At 45.7% G+C, this 22,973-nt stretch overlaps 1 protein-coding gene across 3 annotated transcripts in view; it reads left to right on the top strand.

The window, feature by feature from the left end:
• Window positions 1-14,489: 14,489 nt before the first annotated feature.
• Window positions 14,490-22,973, top strand: part of ADGRG2 (adhesion G protein-coupled receptor G2) — a 137,619-nt gene continuing 129,135 nt past the window's right edge. For all 3 annotated transcript variants that reach the window (XM_047843578.1, XM_047843577.1, XM_047843580.1), the window contains exon 1: window positions 14,490-14,532. The gene's annotated coding sequence lies outside the window, so the exon portion shown is untranslated. The remainder of the gene's footprint in view (window positions 14,533-22,973) is intronic.

The raw sequence follows: 22,973 nt of genomic DNA, 5'->3' as shown, positions 1-22,973 counted from the left end.
TGAAGTGGCAAGAAGTCATTATAATTCTGTTCTCTAAACACAAGGTAAAGGCGGGGCGCCTGGGTGGCTCAGTCGGCTAAGCATCCGACTTCAGCTCAGGTCACGATCTCACAGTTCGTGGGTTCGAGCCCCGTGTCGGGCTCTGTGCGGACAGCTCAGAGCCTGGAGCCTGTTTCAGATTCTGTGGCTCCCTCTCTCTCTGACCCTCTCCCGTTCATGCTCTATCTCTCTCTGTCTCAAAAATAAATAAATAAACGTTAAAAAAAAAATAAAAACAAGGTAAAGGGGAGCAAATTTTGCCACCCCGATAGCCCTCCTTGCCATAGTGATCATTTTAAGCTGGATATTTTTAAGAAACTGCACACACAGGAGAAGCTCTGAAAACCCAGGAGGAGTCACCCTCTTGCAAGAGACATTTACATTTGTCCCCATTTGTATGGAGAGAAATCTCCATTTTTAAGGGTGTCTCTCTCCCAGTAGCAGGAAGAGGAGGTTGACTCTATATCTCTAGAAATTGTGATTTATGGAGAAGGCAATGATTGAGATCTGCATAACGTCTTCGCCCTTGTTTACTGTGCTTTGCTGGTAGCCTCCCATAACTGACTCCACACCCCCAAGATCTTTAGGCCTTAGCTGGTGATGGTGTTTAAGGTGATGGCTTTGGGCCATTTGGGGGAGTCACTCTGTTCCCTGGGTCTGTCCTGTATTTACAGGAGGTATACATGTTATTAAACTTCTTTTTGTTACTGTGTCTTAGAGCAATTGAACTGTTAGACTGACCAAAGAACCTAGAAAGGAAGAAGGGAAACCTTTTCTGCTCCTACAAAGGACTATCCTTAACTCGTAAGCCAATACCAAAGGAACTGATGCCCTCATATGTGAGGACAAAGGAGTGAGGAGGGTCTTAGCTGGTGACCTTCCTCATTCCCATGGGAGCCCACAGAGGCTCCCTTCCTCAGAGGCATGAATATCTGTGATGGGGTTTTGGAGTGATGGTGGGGTTCGGAGCTGATGGCCAAGGAAGAATTCTTGAAGACATCTTTGGTGCAAAAAGGTGACTTTATTAGAGCACGGGGACAGGACCCGTGGGCAGAAGGAACTGCACTGGGGTTGTGACGGGAAACTGGTTATATACTCTCAGGTTGGGAGAGGGACAGGGACAGCGTAAGTCTCTAAGGAATTTTGGAAGCACGGTTTTCAGGACCTTGAGGGGCTAGATGTTGTTAGGAAAACGTCATTTATTACTATTTAGTAAAACCTCAGTTATGACATCCTTTGGTTGTATATCAGGGGCCATATGCTTGGAGTGTAATTGCCAGCATATACTTGGGGGTTAAAGATAAAGGAGGTTTGCAAAGGAATTTTTATGTGTTTAAGGAGACTCACAGGATCCTGGGGGGGGGGGCAGGATAATGTTAAGCCAAGATTCCCTTTTGCCCCTAGCAAAGTGTCATCATCGAGGCAGCTGAGCTCCTAGAGGGAAGTCACTCTGCCTGTTTCAAGGGCTCGTCACTGGGCTGTAGGCAGTCAGGGAATTTCATTTTTCATTTGCCTTTGTTTCCCACGTCACCATGGCAAGCACTTAAACCCCCTTCCATCTTGATGAGGGTGATTATTAGGGCTCCAGGAAACGGAGTCTATAGGTTTCTGGACATTAGGCTTTGGGTAAGATTTACCTTTTTCTTGCAGTTTACTAAGTGATCCGTACACTGAAGGAGACTCCTGTCCTGCAGGACTGTGATCCCTATCAGTCAACCATTTGCTTTCTTTCCTTTCCCCTGTTCTTGGGCAGCCAGGAGTGTCCAAGGAATATCACACATGTCCCACCTCGGGGGCGGGGGGGGGGGGGGTTACTGTTAGACTTTGCCCTCAGCTTGTCTCACGCTCCCTCATCAGCAACAGCCGGTATCGACTCTCTTCCGCTGGACCAAGATGGCTAAATATCAACACTTTTAGATCCTCGTGCTGGGGCCAAGAACTTTGAGTGTTAGGCGGGATTAGGAGGGATTAGGCCAGCAGAGAAAATAGAGGGTTTCTCTCCTTCCCCAGAACATCAGGGACTCTGCATCTCAGTGTTTGACTTCCCTTGCTGCTTGTGTTAGAGTAGGCAGTTAGTTAGGTTCTAATAGGGTACGTGGAGATCAGCAATGAGGAAGTCATGGCTGGCTTTTGGGAAGGTCCGAGGCCCGTCCTGGCAGAGCTCCACAAGAAGCTAGATCAAACCAGGCAGGCCCAAGATGGCAGATGCCATGACAGGAAACCCCTCACCAAATTAGGAAGAAAAAGCATGAAACCCTGCTTCCCGCCTCAAGTAATAAATATTCCACCCCCTAGTTCACAACAGTCAATAAAAGATAGAAACCCAACCCCCAGGGCGTGCAGCTCTCTCTCTCCTGAGCTCGTTCACGCTTGTATCTCCAGAGTGTACTTTTCACTTTAATAAACTTCCCTGCTTGTGTACTCATCCACTGTGCTGCATGTCTGTCCTTGAATTCATTCTTGTGACAAGACCAAGAACCTTCAGCCACTCCCTTGGGTCTGGCTGGGTCAAGGCCTTAGGGCCCCAGATCTCCCCAGTTCACTTGGCAACAACTGTTCTGACTTGAGAATGTAAAAGGAATGGACCTGTCTCCGAAAAATCACGGTTAATAAAATTATTTAACAATCCTCTAGGCAAAAACCACAGAAATAAAAATAAAGCGTTAGAAGAATCAGGAAATGAGGCGCCTGGGTGACTCAGTCAGCTAAGTGTCCAACTCTTGGTTTTGGCTCAGGTCACAATCTCATGGTTTTTGGGATAGATCCCTGCGTTGGGCTCCCTGCTGATGGTGCAGAGCCTGCTTGGGATTCTCTCTCTCCCTCTCTCTCTCTGCCTCTCCCGTGCTCACTCTCTCTCTCTCTCTCAAAATAAATAAACATCGGTTAAGCATTTGACTCTTGGCTTCAGCTGGGGTCGCGATCTCATGGTTCGTGAGTTTGAGTCCCACGTCGGGCTCTGCGCTGACGGCTTGGAGCCTGCTTGGGATTCTCTGTCTCCCTCTCTCTCTGCCTCTCCCCTCAAAATAAATAAATAAGATTAAAAAAGGAATTATTATAAAAATTGTACAAAAAATTAAAGTAATAATGATGTTCTTGCTATCTGAATAAACTGCTTTTAAATAAAATATACCAAATTTGGTAGTTTTAAAGAACAATCCTAGTTATGTGAAATGATTTTTATTTGTCTAAATGGAAAAAGAACTGTATGGCTGTCAGGGGCACTGAAGATAAGTAATGCAGAAATAGATTCTATTTAATTTACCCCCCCCCAAAAACCCCAAGGCTTGGTTATGGGGCATTTCCGTTTATAATTAAAACATATTTATATCTTTAATAATGAGTGATGTTGGGAGTACATGATTATTTTAGTTAGAGAAGTCCAAAGACTAAAATATTAGTGCTGGGTCTAGAAAAAACTTGAGAAGCTGGGAAGGAAATAGAATGATCTACCTTGAGAATTTTTAGTACAAATGTTAGTCATGACTAATGTTGATTGAACATTTACTTTGTGCTGGGTAGTCTAATAAACCCTCAACACCAATACTTCTCAGATTGTAACGTACATAAGAATTGTCTGAGGGTCCGATTAAAATGCAGATCCTGCTTCAGTAGGTCTGGGGAGGATACTGAGATTTCTCATCTGGGAAGTACCTAAGTGATATATATACCACTGGCTGGGTTCAGGTACCATACTTTGAATAGCAAGGTTCTACTTGGATCGTCTCAGTTAATTCTCACAGCAACCCTATATACTCTCAAAGTCTCCATTTTACAGATAAGGAAACTGAGTCCTAGGGAGATCACACGATTTGTCTTAAGTGGTAGGGCTGGCATCCTGACTCTAAGTCTACATTCTTAAATTAGAAAGATCTAGGCAGCCGTTCTTAACTCTGGCTGCACATTAGATCTACCTGGAGAACTTTTTAAAATACTGATGGCCCCACCATATACATCAGATTCTCTGAGGATGGGGCCTAATCATCAGTATTTATTTCAAGCTCCCCAGGCGGTTTCAATGGGTAGTCAATTCAGAGTACCACTGATGTGGTTTAACCCTTCTTTAACAAATAAGGAAATTGAGGTCCCCCCAAAGAGTCAGTGTTTATTATTATTATTTTTAAATGTTTATTTATTTTTGAGAGAGAGAGAGACGGAGACAGAGTGCGAGGCGGGGAGGGCAGAGAGAGAGGGAGACACAGAATCCGAAGCAGGCTCCAGGCTCTGAGCTGTCTGCACAGATTCTGACACGGGGCTGGAACTCACAAACCGTGAGATAATGACCTGAGCTGAAGTCACATGGTTAACCGATGAAGCCCCCCGGGGTGGGGGTGGCTTCACAGAGTCAGTGATTGAAACACAGAACCCGGGTCTCCTCATTCAGTCAATATCCTAAAGAGAAGCCACTGCAATACAGGCTGGGGAGGGGGAGGGGCAGATGTTTATCTTTGTGGGAAAAAAATGATAATTTAAACCTTATTAAACTATAAACTAATAAAAGCCTACAGGGCACTCACTAAAAGACACGAAACAGGATCGACACTTGGAGAGTGATTTACAGTATTTTGAGGAAAAAAGGTACACGGCTGTGTTTCCAAAGACAAAGCAGCATCAAAAGGAGCGTCAGAAACCCAAAAAGAGTGTTAAGGGTGGAGCATCTGCCGGGTCTTAGCAGAATTCTAGTCTCCACATGGAGGAGAAAACGAAAAAGGAGAACAACAACACACTGTACTTTGGTTGGGTCCAGTAAAGTTGTGTGAAAAGTCCCAAGAAATTTCACGTCTACCCCAGAGGGCACAGGATCTCCAATTTTGAAGATTCCCAGATTCCTTGAGAAGAGTTCACACCATTCATGAAATGATTCACCCACTCGACAAATATTTGTTAATCACCTGCTATGCGCTAGGTACTAGACCCTGAAAATACAGCAACAAACACGATGGATACAGAGGCTCCATCTGAGAAGGGTGCTGTCCAGCCTAATGCTCTGGATGTCCACATCAAGAGAAGTCATGTGACATGGGCTTAGTCAATCACAACACTCCATCCTCCTCACCATATGATGGTCCAAGCCAGGCCAATGAGAACCTGTCTCTGGGATGATTATTCCCCAAACCATAAGTTGTTTCTTCTCTGATCGTTATCTGGGCTGATGATAGAAGTTGGAAGTGTCTATAGCCATGTTTCAGGCCACTTAGCATGGAGGAAGTCCTGTGGAGAAAGAGGAGATTGGAACTAACTATTGAGAGAGGGAGGGAGAGGAATCTGATGACATAATTTGAATTCCTGTATGCAGAATCCACTCCACCTCTGTCCTTCCCAGATATATGAGCTGATAAATTCCCTTCCTTATCTAAGCTGATTTGCCTCACGTTTCTGTCACTTGCAACCAAAAGAGCCCTGACTCAGACCAATAGACTCATTACATGAACAGCTACATAAACCTCTGAGTTCATCTAAGACAGTGACTCTCAAAACAGGGTCCCTGAGCCAGTGGCCTTGGGCCCACTGAGGACTTGTTAGAGATGCAAATCCTAGAATTCTACCCCAAACCTACTGAATCAGCAGGTCTGGAGGGAGGGCCCAGCCCACAGTTGTAACAGGCCCTCCAGATGATTTTGATCCACACTGAAGCCTGAGAAACTCTGTTCTAATACATCTCTTTCCATGAGATGGGAAAATACAAGCTCAGAAACGGGAGGTAACTTGCTGAAGATCACCGAACTATTTAGAGGTGGCCTCAGACCCTTGTAGTAATCCAAGGGCTGTGGGGTTTGGAAAAGGAAGGTCACTTGGAGTTTTGAGGGAAGTAACACATGGATTGGCAAGTAGGAGGGGGAAAAATATTTTGGGTCAAATAATACAGTACGGTTGGAAACACTTGCTGTGTGTTTCCACAGGAGTTTGGAGAATATTTTACTCATCTTGGCTCCCCAGCCGAGCCAACAACAATGTGTTAAAGCTCCATGGCCAATGGCAGGAATCCAGGAGAGTCCTCTTTATGTGCCAGCAAAGAGGAATTTCTTAGAAAAGCTACAGAAATTATGCTACTATCACATTTCGCTTTGTGGAGTGCAGGAATAAAGAAGATGAACAAAAAGCAAGGGATTGACGTTTTCCCCCGAGTCCCACCTCTCCAGTCGGGAGAAAGGGGTTTTATCATTGTTGTCGCCAGGGCAGACGTCCCTCCCAGGGAAACTGGGCGCCTAACCTGGTGACTTGGAGAATAACTTGCGTTTTTTGAACTTTCTTTTTCAGGTGGAGGCAGAGATCAGCAGCGTTCCAGAGTGTCCCTGGAAACTCTATTTAGTAGCTGGCTTTCCGATGATGTGTCCAGCCTGCCCTGGGGACTTGGTCTATCCAGAGGCAAACTTAGGGGAAGAGAGGCTCTGACACCAATATTTCTGAGGCCTTTCTTAGTGTCTCCTTTGCCTGTTCTTGAGTATAGAGATGGTCATAGCAGGGAGCTGTGCAAAGGACCAACGTAAGTGGCTGGCACTACGAATTTTAGAGAGCACAGCTTTTAATAGTCACTATACACTTTTCCTTTGGTACATCTACTCAGGCAAGGCCAGGGCCCTCCAGGAAGGTACCTGGTAAAAAAAAAAAAAGCATCACTTCCTCTCATATAAACCCATGATTCACACATTCATTCATTCATTCATTCATTCATTATTTATTGAATACCAACTATGTACCAGGCACAGGTCTAGGCGCTGGGAACACAACAGCAACAAAAACAGTAAAAAAAAAAAAAAACCATACCAAACTAAACCAGAACATTCTTGCCCCCATGGGACTTGCTTTCTGTTTTGGGGAGGGGAGACGGACAATAAACCAAACAAATAAGTGACATAAGTTGGTTGGCAATTAGTGCTATGGAGAGAAAATAAAGCAGGGAAAGAGGAGAGAGAGAGCTGGGCATGGTGAAGGAGGAAGTTAAAAAAAATAAAAAAATAAATAAGGCCATCAGGGAAGGCCTCACTGGAATCCAGTGTGGCCTTTGTCATCAATCCTCAAGAAAGACCTCTTGAGGCTGGAAAAGGTCCTGAGAAAAAGACTCAAACTATTTATCAAGAAATAACTATTGGGGGCCCGGGTGGCTCAGTTGGTTAAGCGTCCAACTTCGGCTCAGGCCATGATCTCTCGGTTCGTGAGTTCGAGCCTGGCGTGGGGCTCTGTGCTGACAGCTCAGGGGCTGGAGCCTGCTTGAGATTCTTTGTCTCCGTCTCTCTCTGCCCCCCCCCCCCCTCGCGCTTGCTCTCTCTCTCTCTCTCTCAAAAATAATAGACACTTAAAAGAAATAAATAACTACTAATGGGTGCCTGGCTGGCTCAGTCGGTGGAGCATGGGACTCTTGATCTCAGGCTTGTAAGTTCAAGCCCCAGATTCAGGGTAGAGATTACTGAAAAATAAGATCTTAAAAAAGAAAAGAAAAGAAATAACTACTGATACCTACTATGATATAGATGAGTGGTCATCAAATATTCCATACATTTAAGTTGGAGCCATAGGACTAATACTGGCCAATGAATCGTAAGCAGAAGTAATATGTATCACTTCTAGGCTGTGGCATTTAAAAGACCAGGCTGGGGCGCTTGGGTGGCTCAGTCAGTTAGGTGTCCGGCTTTGGCTCAGGTCATTATGTCACGGTTGGCGGGTTCGAACCCCATGTCAGGCTCTGTGCCGAAAGCTCAGAGCCTGGAGCCTGCTTCAGATTCTGTCTCCGGCTCTCTCTGCCCCTCCCCCACTCGTGCTCTCTGTCTCTCAAATATAAATAAACGTTAAAAGAATTTTTTTTATAGGAAAAAAAAAAAAAAGAAAAGCAGATTGGGGCACCTGGGTGGCTCAGTCAGGCAGTTAAGTGTCCAACCCTTGATCTTGGCTCAGGTCATGTTCTCGTGGTCCTGAGATTGAGCCCCCAGTTGGGCTCTGTGCTGAGCATGGAGCCTGCTTAAGATTCTCTCTCCCTCTCCTTCTGCTCCTCTCCCCACTTCCTGTGCTCGCTCGCGTGCTCTCTCTCTCTCTCTCTCAAAATTAAGAGAAAAGAGAAGAAAAGAAAAGAAAGGAGAAGAGAAGAGAAGAGAAGAGCAGAGCAGAAAATTGTCAGGCTCTATCCAAGATTACTGAATCAGAAACCCTGGGGCTATAAGCCCTGCAATAGGTATTTTAGTAAGCCTTCCTGGTGATTCGGATTCCGTCTTATATTTGAGAACCACTTGTCCTCACCAAACATGTTAATCACATTCCCCTTGATAGTGATTGGTTCTTGAATTCAGGCTTAAGCCAATCAGTTTCTGGCATCCCCCTGGCAGCTGAATTGGTCCAGAGGTCATCATATGATCTAACTTAGCCCAATCAAGCTAAAGCGAAGGCTATTTAAGTCACAGTGCAAGGAAGGTGTTTGTTTGTTTTTGTTTTGTTTTTAGTTTTTGTTTTTCCCTCTCCTTCCCTTCCTCACCCCTCTTGGTGGGCTGAAGCGAGGTAGCCTGTTGCTTCTTTGTTGCTGACTGCCAACATACGACTAGGATGGAAACCAGGCTGAAGGCAGTGTCGAAAGGATAACAGCGAGGAGGAGCCAGAGTCCTTGTGCTGTGCATCTGGTCTTCCTGTTTCCTGACATAACACATTTCCTTATGGTTTCAGCCAGTTGGATTTGTGGTTTCTTGTACTTGTAGCCAAAGACGTCATAACAACAGGTGAGATCAAGGAAGTATGTATGGGGCCAATGGGTATACCAAAAATATTCTAGGGTGAAGGATGTAGGTTAACAGGTATTTTTTTTTCACTAAGTTCCCTGAAACGAGGCGCAGGTAGAAGAATTGTTATAACTTGAGAAAAGCAACTTAGGACAAATAAAACGGAGTATCACTTCATGCAGCGGGTCCCCAATTGGTGAATTGGCTAAAAATATGCAAATAGTTATTTTTAAATGGGAGGGGGACTTAAGGCATCTTCTTGGGTGAAATGAAAGAAAAAAAAATGATGTGATATACAAGATAAGCCTGAAATATCTTGTGGTTCCAGAAAGTAAGGAAGTGTTCAAAAAAGGAATGGACACGAGAGCCAACCTGAAAGAGCTCCCAGTGACTGAAGCCAAGACAGTTTGACAACAAAATAAGTGACAGCATTGGATTAGAACCCAAAGACTGAAACAATTACCTGTGAGTCCATACTGATATAAATAAATTGAGCAGTTGAATAAGTACAGTAATGGGAGAGAAGGTACAGCCCTTCCCTATAGAAGAATTCCAATGAACGAACGTGGAAGCAATGAGGGAAATAGAAAACACCACAGTAATCACTGTTGCAGGTATGGTTCACAGACGGATGCTGCCATTAATGAGAGAACGTTTGACGAGAAACAGAATATTTGCACATCTCAAAGTATCTTCTCGAAGGGGGAAAATGGACACATAAGACAAACTAGGGTGCTGTAAGGGTGTGTCTGTCCAGAGTTCTCTCCTGAAATATGCCCTGTGGTTTCAGAGACAGGTAAACCAAAGGTTTGGTTTAAAATTGCATGGTGAGCAGGTGCCTGGCTGGCTCAGTCGGTAGAGCATGCAATTCCTGACCTAGGGGTTGTGGGCTCGAGCCCCATGTTGGGTGTAGCAATTAAAATTAAAATTAAAATTAAAATTAAAAACAAAATATTAAAAAAAAAAAAAAAAGGCCTGGCCAGGACTTCATGGGTTCCTTCAAGAAACAAACAGGCCATCTCTGTTCAGAGAACTTCAATTACAACTGAGCTGAATGTGGCCTGGCCCAGAGAGCTGTCCCTTGCCTCACTTCTGAGGAGATGGGCTCATCTTCCTTCCCCCAGTCTCCACCCCAAGGCCCTGGATTGCTCACTGAAGGCAGGGTGGTGTTGAGTTGTACGAGCTAACGCCAGTGTGCAGATCTATTTGGGAGGCATTCCGTTTTTTTCTTGACTCTAGGATTATTTGTATTGGCACGGGGCCATGCTCAGCTCTTCCCAGGTTGGGACACATTCTCAGAAAGGGCTGGTCCCACCATCCTTATCTTGCTAGAGGCCAAAGTCTGGTTTCATTTTTCATTAAACTGCTATTTGTAACTTTCATCGAACAGAATGACAACATGTCCAACTGTCTTCATTCAGTATTTTCACAAGAGAGAGGCTTCTGCCTCCCACGAGAATGTGTGATTTATTCATCTCCTCCGTTGTGCAATAGATTCACCACCATTACAACTAACGCAATGTTCTAGAGAACAATTTTGCTGTATCACATGGTGACATCACTTACATGGGCAGTGATTGGTTTTTCACCTAGATCCACCAAAGCCTACACCACAGGGCTGGAATTGTGTGGCCAGAGACTTCTCTGGTTTGATTGTGAGTGCCTGGGGGCTGGGATCACCTCTTGCTCATCGTCATCTGCCCAGGGTCCAGCCATAGTGGGTATGATAGTGTTTCTACCTCTGCACTTCCTGGGTCCTTATAGGGTTGCATATCCTGGCCCTCTGCGCCTCATGCAACTATGTGAACAGTTCTAGCCGATGAGTCGGGAGCAGAAGCATTGCACATCAAGTCTGGGCCGAAGCATTTAAATGCTGGTGGTCCAGAGCTCTCTTTTCCTTCTGCCTGAGCAACCAGCAACATTTGAGAAGGTGGCTACTCGGTCAGCCTGGGTCCCTGAGCGACCGTGGTAAAGTAGAGCTCTCCCTGCCAACCTACAGTGAACACACGGTATGAGTAAGACATAAACCTTTGTTGTGTTAACTATAGAGATTTCGAGTCGTCACTGCAGCATATCCTAGGCTATCGTCGCCGATGCTGTAGACATAGACTAAATGTTTGTTGGATGAACGAAAGATTGAAGCCAGAAAGAACTTCTGAGAAGTAGTAGCTCCAGAATTTCTATAAAGGAGAAATTCAGGCCTGGTGGTCGGACTACACTCGTGCGGGAAGTGGGGGCCCTGTTGGCCAGGGGACTTTTCTTGTTTGTCTAGTACACTGTTTTGATGAGATGCCTTTTATTCGGGGTGTTGGAATGCTGATGAGATTATGAGGGACCTAAAATACCCCAAACCAACCCTTGGCATGACCGCTAGGGCTTAGGCTGTCTTGTCACCCACCATGTATTTTACAAATGGGGAAACTGAGACCCAGACTCAGTGTAGTCTAAGTGACTACACCGATTAGCTAGTAGCAGAACTGGAAGACACCAAACCCCTCCCCTCATCTCCTGATTCTCTCTGTAGTGCTTTAGCCATCCCCAAATTCTACCTTTCATGCCCAGCCTGAAGACAGCAGGAGTTTGAGAGTCACCCTTGGGCTGACTCCCGTCCTGGCTCTACCACTTACTAGCCATGGATCTTGGGAGAAGCTACTTAGCCTCTCTGTGCCTCAGTTTCCTCAGCTGGGCAATCCTCAGTGGGTTGCCATGAAGATTTCGTATCAAGTAGGTAGAACCTAGTGCCCAGCACATAGTGAGTATAACCTTCACGAACATCGTCACCATCACTGCTGTGCTAGTTTCTCATCCCACTCTCGACTCACATCCAAGTCCCGTGTTCCCTCTGTGCTCATTTCCCTGGGGACATCATAGATCTGTGTGAGATCATTGGGTGATATATTTTTAGACTATTTGGCCACAGGTGAACTTGCCTTTGAAGTTCTATGGAGAGAGCTGGGCCCTGAGCCCTGGTAAGCTGTCCTTTACTGCCACCTCCCTTTACAGAGAGCCCACGCTCAGGGGTCCACCAGAGGGAGGGGACAAAGGGGACAAGGCCTTCTGCTCTCCCCACTCAGTCTCTGCCATGTTTCCTGACCGACTGATGCTGGGGATCAAACTCTATCACCGGCTCAAATACCGTGTGGAGCAGGATCCAAATTGCCCACTCTCTCGTTGCTGGGACATCAGCCTCCGGTCTGTGGTCCCCTAGATTTACGATTCAACTGCAAAAACAAAACAAAACAAAACAACAAAAAACAAAAAATCCCCCCAAACCTTTAACTGCAAATCAGGAGCACCCACAGCCTTCCTTCATATCACCAGACAGTGCCTGTGTAGGCGTGTGACCCTGTCTTCCTTCGGTCTTGATGGCAGAGTTATGTTGACCTGAGAGTGTGTGCCAGTGGGAATAAAAGTTTGGCTGGAAGCGCATCAAAATCTGAATTTTAATGTTAGGCTAAGGAGTGTCTCATTTTTGCGTTTTAGACATATTTCCTTCAAGTGTCTTTTTTCAATAGCGAGATTGTTGAAAGGAAAAGCATACTTCTTCTGGCATTACTTTAGAAATTCGAGCAACTTTTAATATGAGGTATATATATTTTAACTTTTTCTTGAAGTAAAACATGTATAGGGAAAGTGCACATATCATAGGTGCGATTCATATCATAAGTGCCTATCATAGGTGAGCTTCTCATTGATTTTTCACAAACCTAATAGATCCACATAAGCAGCACCCAGATGAAGAAACAAGACATCACCTGCGCCCCACAAACCCTTCTTATGCCCCTGGAACCCCCTCCAGTCACCAACTTCTCAATGACCACTAACCTGATTGTTGGTTTTGCCTGTTTTATACTTTGCATAAACGGAATCACATTGTACGCATGCTTTCATGTCTGACTTCCATTGCTCGATATTGTTTATGAGTTCCGTCTGTAGTCAGTGTAGCAGTGGCTCATGCTTTCTCCTTGTTGTTTGGTATTCCATTTTGTGACTGTACCGCCGCAATGTTTTCAATCCATTCTGCTGATGGACATTGCAGTCGTTTTCAATCTAGGGCTATTAGAAAGACACTGCTATGAACGTTCTCATGCATATCCTTTGGTAAACATATGCACTCATTTCTGTTGCATATACACCTAGAAGGGCAACTGCCGGACGTGGGGTAATCGTACACTCAGTTTCAATAGATTCTGCCAAATAGCAATGTAGGAGATTTTGGGGGGCTCTACACAATATGAAGTCTATTTTCTAGTAAGTGGAACATATACAGTGCGAGTATTAAGTTAATGCAAAGAGAAACAATTTAATCCTCTGGAGTATCATTAAACGTGTTTATTAAAATATACTGTTTTCCCCCTTATCATAATTCTGCCTCCAACTTGTTATGTAATCTGGATGAGCTTCCTGACCGCCACTCCCCCTTAATCCAACCAGTCAAAAGTCTCTCTGAAAACACTTTCCATTCATTTATCCAGCTAGAATGTTATGAGTGTTAATAAATTGGTGTTTGCGAAACAAATTCAAGCCTCCTGCAAAGCGGTGCACATCTTCCCCCGAGAGGTTGTGTCTAAGGTGGCAGAGTCAGCCAGGATGTGCTCTGCACACCTGCCCTTTAGAAACATCTTCTCCAGAGCTGTGGATGCAATTCAGAATCTAGAACTTTGTTTCAGTGGTAAAGAACAATGGAATATTCTCCTGCAGGTTTTAGCGAAAGAAAATGGTGCCTTTAAAGTGATAAAGCATTTTGCAAATATAGAAGCTGTTTAACTGTCAAGGGTGGGGCTGAAGCGGAGAGTTGGGCGGCAGTAGAAGGAGCCAGAGAGGGAATTCAGAGCGCTTCCCCGCACCCCCCCCCCCCCCCCCCCCCCGTCTCTACAAGTGATTGGAATTGTAGAACTGAGTCAAGGCCCCCAGGCCTCCATTTTCCCATCTGTAACATGGGGTACTTTGACAAACTAGTTAGATGGTCTGTAAATCCTATCCAGATCTAATTTTTATTCCGTGAACGTGCATACGGAGGAGATGCTAACAGAGATAAAAGACAGAAGGGCCCAGAGGTAACTCACTCCGTATCCCACCCTCCCACTCCTCCCCCCGCCCCCCAACACACATATAAGCAGAGTGCTGGGAATCCCGGTTTCTAGGTATCCGGTGTAACCTATCCATCAGATAACCATGGGGCTAAAAGCTTCCCCAGGACATTTTCCTTTTACTGATCTCTCCAGATCCCCCTCCGGTGGTCTGAATTTTGACGTCTGCATTGGGAGTATTGTGGCGGAGGGGCGACCTCGGGGTTCCCGCCCGTCACAGTGCACCCCGCTGAAAACGGTGAGACAGGCATTTGGATACCAGGGCGACCCCTAAAGGTGAGAGGCTGGGTTTGGAGGTTGGGCGTCTCCCAGGAGCGCGCCGGACCGGACGCCGGGCCACCGGAGGTCTCGCGGCGCGGGGAGTCCAGAAGCGCAGTGGGGGCCTCTGCAGGCGTGGGGTGGGCCGCCCAGCCCCCCGGCCGCGATTCTCCCCCCGCCCGCCGCGCCGCTCGCTCACACCCTCCCCCGTCGGCGCCCCGCCCGCTCCCCACCTCCGCGTCCAGCCTCCGCGCCCAGCCTTGCAGCCGCCGAGCGCCGGACGCGCCACGCCGCGCCGGACAGCTGGAGAGCGGGCGGGCGGGCGGACCGGCCCGGAGCGGCGGGGGCGGAGCCAGCCCGCGGGAAAGGGGGAGGGACGCGGCCGGAGGGAAAGACAAGAAGGAGGGCCGGAGGGCGCCGGCAGCCAGCCCGTCTGCGGGGACAGACAGGTAAGCGCGCGGCGCTGGGATGAGTCCGTTCCCTTCGGGCTCCTGAGACCTCGCACCGCCGTCTCCCCCCAGGAGCTGACAACGGGCGCGGGCAACTCGGGCGGAGCGCCTGGACCTGGAGGGCGACGGGACAGCGGGGCGAACGCTCCCTCCGCCCGGCTGCGGCTCTGAGTCGGAGCCCGCGGCCGCCCTGAAAGGCAGAGGCGAAGCCGCCGAGCACCCGGGGGGGCCGCACCCCGATAGCCGGGGAGTGCGCGCCGTGGGAAAGGGGGCTCCGGCGCCGCGTTCTCCGAGGGGTCGGGAGACGGCGTGTGTATCCAAAAGCTTCGTAAGGACTCAGACTCTCCCCACCCCGCCGGGAAACGGAGCCGCGAATCGTGTTCACGTGGACGGTCTTCGAGACCAGACTCCTGGGGAACTCAGTTTACCGCTGCGGGCGGAGCGCGAACGCGCCCAGGGCCCCGAAGGGCTTGGCGCGGCGCTGTTTGGCGGGACCCAGAACAGGTGGCCGGGGGCGCGGCGGGATTGAGCGGCAGCCCGGGGCCGGGGGGCGGGAGGGGGGGGGGTTGGTGAGCACCGGGAGAACGAGGAGGCTGGAGGTCTCGGGTGAGAGCATTCCAACAGGGACTTGCCCTTTTGAGGCTCCGGTACTATGTATAAGGTGAGGAGCAGGGGAGCCGACGGGCTTTGCCAACGCGGGTGAGGCAGACGGCAGAGGTTTTCCGTGGCCGTCTGGATAGTGACACTCCTTAGTGTGTACCGTCCACACGAATCTCCTGGGAATCTTGTTTAAATGCAGTAGGTCCGGGCTGGGGCCCGACCGTCTGCATTTCTGACAAGCCCCCCACGTGATGCGGGTGCTGCGGCTCCGTGCACCACATTTTGTATGGTAGGCACTACAGGAGTACGTTTTGCCCAACAGGCTGAAACCCTCAGGAAAAGTGAGAGATTGGGAGAGGAGGTCGTAAAACTTTACAACCCCAGTTGCAGCGCAGACACACACATGAAATCATTGCTACTCACTTAGAAGCGAAATGCTTTACTTTTCTTACCAGCTCGCTAGCCAAATACATGATCTATCTGTTGGTAGAGCTGGCTTCGTGGGTATGAAACCTGTATGTGGTTTTCATGCTTTGCTGTCGCTGTTGAAATTCTTGGCAATTTCTGAACAAGGGGCTTCGCATTTTCATTTTACACTGAGCCCCATAAATTATGTAGCTGATCCTGTCTGATAGTCACCATAGACAGAAAAAGGACTCATTTCTTTGATCAGGGTTAGGAGCTGTTGGGTGATGGAGAATGAAGATTTATTAAGCCAAGGTCTAACTAGATGTTACAGTTCCCCCCATCTTTCTCCACTTCTCTTTGGCTATTTTAAGAGCTAAGCCTATGAGTGTAACCTCAGTTATACATGGTATGCCAATATTTATTGCTTTATTGCTATTCATAATTAACAATTTATTGAGTTTAGTTATTAAAAGACAATACAATTAAGTTCGATGTCATAATAATTTGTAAATTAAGTGACAAAGTAGGTGTTATTTCCAAAGGATTTGGGGAGTCCTGTTTTAGTGTCCCGAAATTTTGCTTAGTTAAGATCTGGACATTTCTTGGTTTGGGCTGCGTTTACAGCTCAAATGCAAAGCTGGAAAACAAAAAGTGGCCAAATTTTGTAGCTGTTCAGGGATATTGTTTTACAGGGCCTCAGCGTGGTGCCAAGCCCTGATCAGATTCCCTCTGCTTTTATCATTCCCACATCCCTGCAAGGTGACTTTCCTTAAAGGGGGGGGGGGGGGGATAGAGCAGATTTTGCTGTTGAAAGACACTGAAGAAATGCAGGGTGTTTTCCGTGTGAATAATTCTTGCCCAAACCCCACAGATTCCAGGTATGTGTGACTTTTCTAGAAACAAAAAAATTGTCGGAAACACAGAAGAGAACAAAAAGTTGAACTTTAATTATGGATATGATTTTGTTCAGCAGAGGGAGAAAAAGTCTGAGAAATGGAATTTCACCGGCAAGTTTGGCCAGGAAAGGCGAGCTGCTGTGTTTTTGGTACCATGAATAGCCTTCCAGAAATGGCAAAGTGAGTTTGCTCAGGTGTAGGGAGAGCCAGTTAAGAAGCTGCTTTGGTGTGGCTTATGTGTTCATTCTGGGGGCTCTGGTGTGGCTGTGGTGTGCCTGAGTCCGGTTTGGGACTCAGAGGGGGACATCGCTGTATAGGTTTGGGACTCAGAGAGGGATATCACTACGTTCCTGGTGCTTTCACTGCTCACGAGAAACTGACAAACACATTTTTCCATTTTCAGATACTTGTTACACACTGGGCAGAGCACCATTCAAAAAAAAAAAAGGTGGGGGGTGGTCAGAGAAATTATTTCTGTGATGTTAATAATTGAAAAGATAGAAAGGAGATTCTGCCTTTAGTAAAAACTTGGGAACTGGTTTTTATGCCTTGCTGAGAAAGGCCTTCCCTACCCCAAGTTAGAGGGGAAAAAACTCTTTTAAAATGTTTATGGTTTTTAAACTAGGTGGGCCTTTAATCCACATGGAACTTATTTTGGGGACATGGTATGAGGTGAGGGTACTGAAAGTTAAGAGATGGGCTAAACATTTGGTAAAAATTACCATAAAGTAAATTCTCTCAATCAACTAAGATTCTGTGAACACTCTGTTCCATTTTATAAATCTGCCTAATTAATTCTTGAGTTGATTCCATGTTTTTGGAGTTGAGGTATAATTTATGTGTATAGTTCCATACGTTTTGACGGATATATATAGTCCTGTAACGAGCCCCACAGCAAGATCAGCAAGATAGAGAAGAATTCCATCACTCCAGAAAATTCCTTATTGACCCTTTGTATTCAACTTCCTCCACCACTCTCAGCCCCTGGCAACCACGGCTTTGTTTTCTGTTGCTATAAATTGATCTTTTCCAGAATGTCCCGCGAATGGATTCATACCCGACGTGGCCTTCTGAGTCTGGCTTCTTTCACCTAGCATAATCCATTTGAGATTTATCAGTGTCGTGTGAATCGATAATTTGTTCTTTTTTTTGCTGAGTAATATTCCACAGATTGTTTATCCATTCACTGACTCTCGGTGGTTATGAATAGGGCCGATATAAACATTTACATACAGCTTCCTGTGTGCATATAATGTTCATTTCACTCAGGTAAACACCTAGAAGTAGGATTGCTGCTGTATTGTGTGGTTAATTTAACTTCGTAAGAAACTGCCAGACTTTTCCTATGTGGCCACAGCACAGTTCACTGCCACCAGCAGTGTCGGAGAGGTCCGGTTCCCTGCCCTGCTCGCTTGCACTTGGTATTGGCAGTTTATTTTACTGTAGCCATTTCACGGGGTTTGTGGTAGCAGCTGTTTGTGGTTTTAGTTTGCACCTCTCTGATGACTAGTCTTCCTGTGCTTTTTGGTCGTTTGTGTATCTTCTTTTATGAAATGTCTTTCTCTAAATTGTGTCGTTTGTCTTAATGAACCACATATCTGGATGCAAGTCAGATAATCTGTACTGCAAATATTTTCTTTTAGTCTGTGGCTTGCCTTTTCATTTGCTTTCTTTTTATTTTGGTTTGAGAACACCTAACTTGAGATCTACTGTCTTCAATTTTTAAGTGTGCGATATAGTACTGTTAACTATCAGCACTCTGTTGTACCGCCGATCTCTAGAACTTATTCATCATGTACAACCGAAGCCTTATGCCCATTGAACAGTAACTCCCTATTTCCCCCTCCCCCACTCCCGGCAACCACCATTCTACTACTATTCGTTTCTATGACTTTGACGATTTTATTTTGACTTGTTTATCACATGCGTGCAATTAATGATATGTATTTTTTGAAGAGCAGAAGTTTTAAATTTTGATAAAAGTCTAACTTACCAGGCTTTTTCCCTTCATATTAGATAGCAGTTTTAGGAACCTGTCTGGGAAATCTTTGTCTACCTCATGTTTACCAAGGTTTTCTACCGTGCTTTCTTCTAGACATTTTAGCTTTATCATTGATATGTAGATATATGACTTCGTTTCGGTTAATTTTTGTATGGGTCAAGGTTCACTTTTGTCCGTGTAGATATCCAGTTGTTCCAATACCATTTGGGTTTTTTTTTTTAATGTTTTTTTTATTTTTTAATTTATTTTATTTATTTTTTTAATGTTTATTTTTGGAGAGAGAGAGAGAGACAGAGCGAGCAGGGGAGGGGCAGAGAGAGAGGGAGACACAGAATCTGAAGCAGGCTCCAGGCTCAGCACGGAGCCCGATGTGGGGCTCGAACCCACGAACCGTGAGATCATGACCTGAGCCGAAGTCGGACGCTTAACCGACTGAGCCACCCAGATACCCCTTTTAATGTTTTTCTTAAAAAAGTTTATTTACCTTTATTTTGAAGAGAAAGTGGGAGAGGGGCAGAGAGAGGGAGAGAGAGAATCCCAAGCAGGCTCTGCACTGGCAGCATGGAGCCCTATGCATGGAGTGGGGAGGGGCTTGACGGGGTTGGTGGAGCTAAACTCACAAGCCCTGAGATCGTGACCTGAGCCCGAAACCAACTGTCAGACGCTTAACCTACTGAGCCACCCAGGCACACCCCGCTCCCACCATTTGTTGAAAAGACTGTACTTCCCCCTACCCCTTGTGTCCCCTTGGCCCCTTTGACAAAAGCTAATAGGCTGTACATGTGCGGGTTTATTTTTGAACTCGGTTCTGTTCCGTTGATCTGTATGTCTCTCCTTGTGCCTATACCACACTGTAGGTCTTGCACATTCTTGTTAGGTGAATTCCTAGATTGTGTTGTGTGTGTAATTTTTACTGCTTTTAGAAATTGTATCATTTATTCCCATTTTATTTTATAATCACTATACTCTTATAGAGAAGGGCTGTTTAATTTTTTTGGAGGTCTATCATATTCAAGCCATGTTACTGAACTTTTATTAGTTCAAAGTTTTTCCAGTCAGTTTTCTTGGATTTTTAAGGTTAGATAGTCAAACTGTCTGGAAACGAAATAATATAGGGATTCCCACCCCAACCCCGAATATTTTCCCTCATTTTATTTGCTTACCTTAGTGGCCAAGCTTCCCTCTAGGGCACCATGAAGGAGTATCTGATTTGGGGGGGAATGGTTCTAATACTTGACTACTGGGTATTGTGCTCGCTGTAGAGTTCTGGTAGTTATTCTTACTACCTTCAGGAGGTTTCTTTCCATTTTTAGCTTCTAAACGTCTAAAGCTCAATTTTAAAATTTCTTGTTCTGCTTAGATTCTTTTTTTTTTTCCATTGAAAAAGTCTAACAGTTTAGAGGTGAGTCACTCTTCCCAGCTTTGGAGGGTCATATTTTGATCTCCCTGGAAGAGAAGATAGTGTAGTATAAGTCAATCGTTTTTTTTGTTTTTTTTTTTAATTTTTTTTTCAACGTTTATTTATTTTTGGGACAGAGAGAGACAGAGCATGAACGGGGGAGGGGCAGAGAGAGAGGGAGACACAGAATCGGAAACAGGCTCCAGGCTCCAGGCTCCGAGCCATCAGCCCAGAGCCTGATGCGGGGCTCGAACTCACGGACTGCGAGATCATGACCTGGCTGAAGTCGGACGCTTAACCGACTGTGCCACCCAGGCACCCCAATCGTTTTATTTAGACTACGAAGATACTACCTTTGGACCTTTTCATGATGTCCTCGTTTGGGGGGATGCCAGGCACAGCAAGAAAGGGAAAAAATAAAGGGACAGCTTATAACCTATTTATGTATAAATAAGATAGCTTTTTGTAGTGTTTTCTAAACGTTTCTGCCTGTTATCCATAGTGAGAAGTATATTTTATATCTCAGCCTAGTGTGAACATACGCATATATGATTGAAATAGGATCTCACAAAGCATTATGCGTTTTTCCTTTGTACAATGTATTCTTATATTTTCAGTGTTCTTCCATCTGTTCTATTTCATTAAAAATGATGATCATTACCCTGTAAATGGATTCAACCACTCTTTCATAAAGCGGTTCATTTAGTTCCTAAGCCCCCCAAACTGCTGAACTGTGTCCCGGACAGATTCATTTTATATCAGATCTGCTATGATGCAAAGTGAGTTCAATTATAATACCCTGAGACAATCTTAGCTGCCCACGTTTCTTTCTTGAATTAGTGTGTAGCCTCTAAACCAGCATCCACCCTTGACCCCATAGAATAGCCTGTGCATGCAGTCTTGTAAACCCACTGCTCAGAACCCTCTGATAAAACCTCTACCACACTGAAAATAAGACCCTGGTTCCTCTCTACTGTAGCCTTTGAGACCCTGTATGGTCGCTACCCCCCTATTCGCACACTTCCCCAAATACACCAGCCCAAACCTGTGCCTGCTTTCCAGCCTTTGCATTTGCTGCGCTGCCTGCCTAGGGGACCGTTTCATCAGACATTCACATAACTTATTGCCTTGTTTCGGCATTCCAAAACAACATTCCCTACTAACCACTGTGAATGCCCATCCCCTCATCCCGCTTTTGTTCGTTTTCTTTGTAACAACTATTATCTGCAATTATATCATTTGATTATTTGTGTACTGATTCCATGTCTTCTTTTCCCTGCTAGAATATAAGTTCCAAGAGAGAGCCAGGACTTTGTGTATCTTGCTCACTGTTGTATTCTCAGGACCTACAACAGTGGGACACAGTAGGTGCTCCCTGAATATTTGTCAAATGGATGAATGAGTGTGCCTAGAATCTAGAAGGAATCAGGACACTAATCCTAAGAGAAATTCAATGTACTCTATTATGCTAAGCAAAATTAGAGAAAGACAAACATCATATGACTTCACTCATATGTGGAGTTTAAGATAGAAAACAGATGAACCTAAAGGAAGGGAAGCAAAAATAATATAAAGACAGGGAGGGGGACAAAACATAAGAGACTCTTAAATATACGGAACAAACTGAGGGTTGCTGGGGGGTTGAGGGTGGGGGCATGGGCTAAATGGGAAGGGGCATTAAGGAGGACACTTGTTGGGATGAGCACTGGGCATTATATGTACAAGGTGAGTCACTGGATTCTACTCCTGAAATCATTATGGCACTATATGCTAACGAACTTGGGTGTAAAAAATAAATAAAAGATTCAGCGTATTCTGCCTTTCTGTTCCATTTTACTGTGGAAATTTCTGTTGGTTAAGGATGGAGTATATCTTGATGTAAGCAGTTCATTAATCAACAAGACATCTGGTATCTACTACGTTTCCGATTCTGTGATAATGATGGTAGCTAGTGGCTAATATTTAATGAGCAGGCACTGGTCTTACTGCTTTGCATATATTCACTCATTTAATCCTTCCAACTTCCTGAGGCAGGTGCTATTATTATTTTACAGATGAGGAAACTGAGGCACAGAGCAGTTAAGTAACTTATCTAAAGTCATACGAAAGGTAGGTCGTGGATCTGAGGTTCGAACGCCGACTGTCTGATTTCAGAGCCTGTGTTCTTACCCACAGTGGCATGGTAACAAGGAGCTTACACAATTCCTAAGCTTTATAAACATGGAGTGTTTATGGCCTTTATTCCCTTACAGAGTGGTTCTCAACCAGGGCCGATTTTGCCCCCCCTGGGGACATTTGGCAGTGTCTGGAGACATTTTTGGTTGTCGTCTGGAGATGTTTTTGGTTGTCATGACTGGCAGAGGTGGGGGTGCTACTGACATCTGGTGGGTAGAGGCCAGGGACGCTGCTGCTAAACATCCTGTAATGCACAGGACCCCCTCCCCGCTTACTCCCCAACAAAGGATTATGTGGCCCAAAAATCCATAGTATTGAGCTTGAGAAACCCTGCCTTAGTTGGCTGCCCATTCAAATCACTCAGGGAGTTTTCAGAGTAAATACTGATATCTAGGTCCAGGTCTTGACCTTGAGAAACTTCAAGTGGACTCTCGCATTGCCTAGCAAGCCTACCTTGCTTGTGTAGTAGCTTTCCTTTTCTCTTCTCCAAAACAGCTGTTTGACACCTTCTTTTATTTTTTCTGCCCCTTCTACATCAGCTGCTGATCCTGGCTGTTTAGATGGGCGGTTTAGATGTTTAGATCTAATCAAAGCCTTAGATTCTCACCACCCAAATTCCCAACATGCCCCCGTTTGTGCAGACACTAAATACTCGTGGTGCTCCCTGATGGGGTTTTGGAGTGAGGGGGGGGGGTGGTTCGGAGCTGACAGCCAAGAAAGAATTCTTGAGATGTGTTTGGTGCAAAAAGGGTGATTTTATTAAAAAACGGGGACAGGACCCGCAGGCAGAAGAGCTGCCCTGGGGTTGTGAAGAGTGTCTGGTGATGTACTGTGGAGTTGGGGGAGGTAAAGACAAGAGTAAGTTTCCAAAGGGATTTTCATACGCTAAAGAAGACTCCCAGGTTACCCGTGGCTCCTGGCTATTGTCAAGCTAAGGCTGTTTTTCCTTTAGTGGGGCATC

The sequence above is a fragment of the Prionailurus viverrinus genome, chromosome X (genome assembly GCF_022837055.1).
Source record: "Prionailurus viverrinus isolate Anna chromosome X, UM_Priviv_1.0, whole genome shotgun sequence".
NCBI lineage: Eukaryota > Metazoa > Chordata > Mammalia > Carnivora > Felidae > Prionailurus > Prionailurus viverrinus.
The sequence above is the reverse complement of the archived record's forward strand: the minus strand, read 5'-3'. Positions and strand labels throughout refer to the sequence as shown.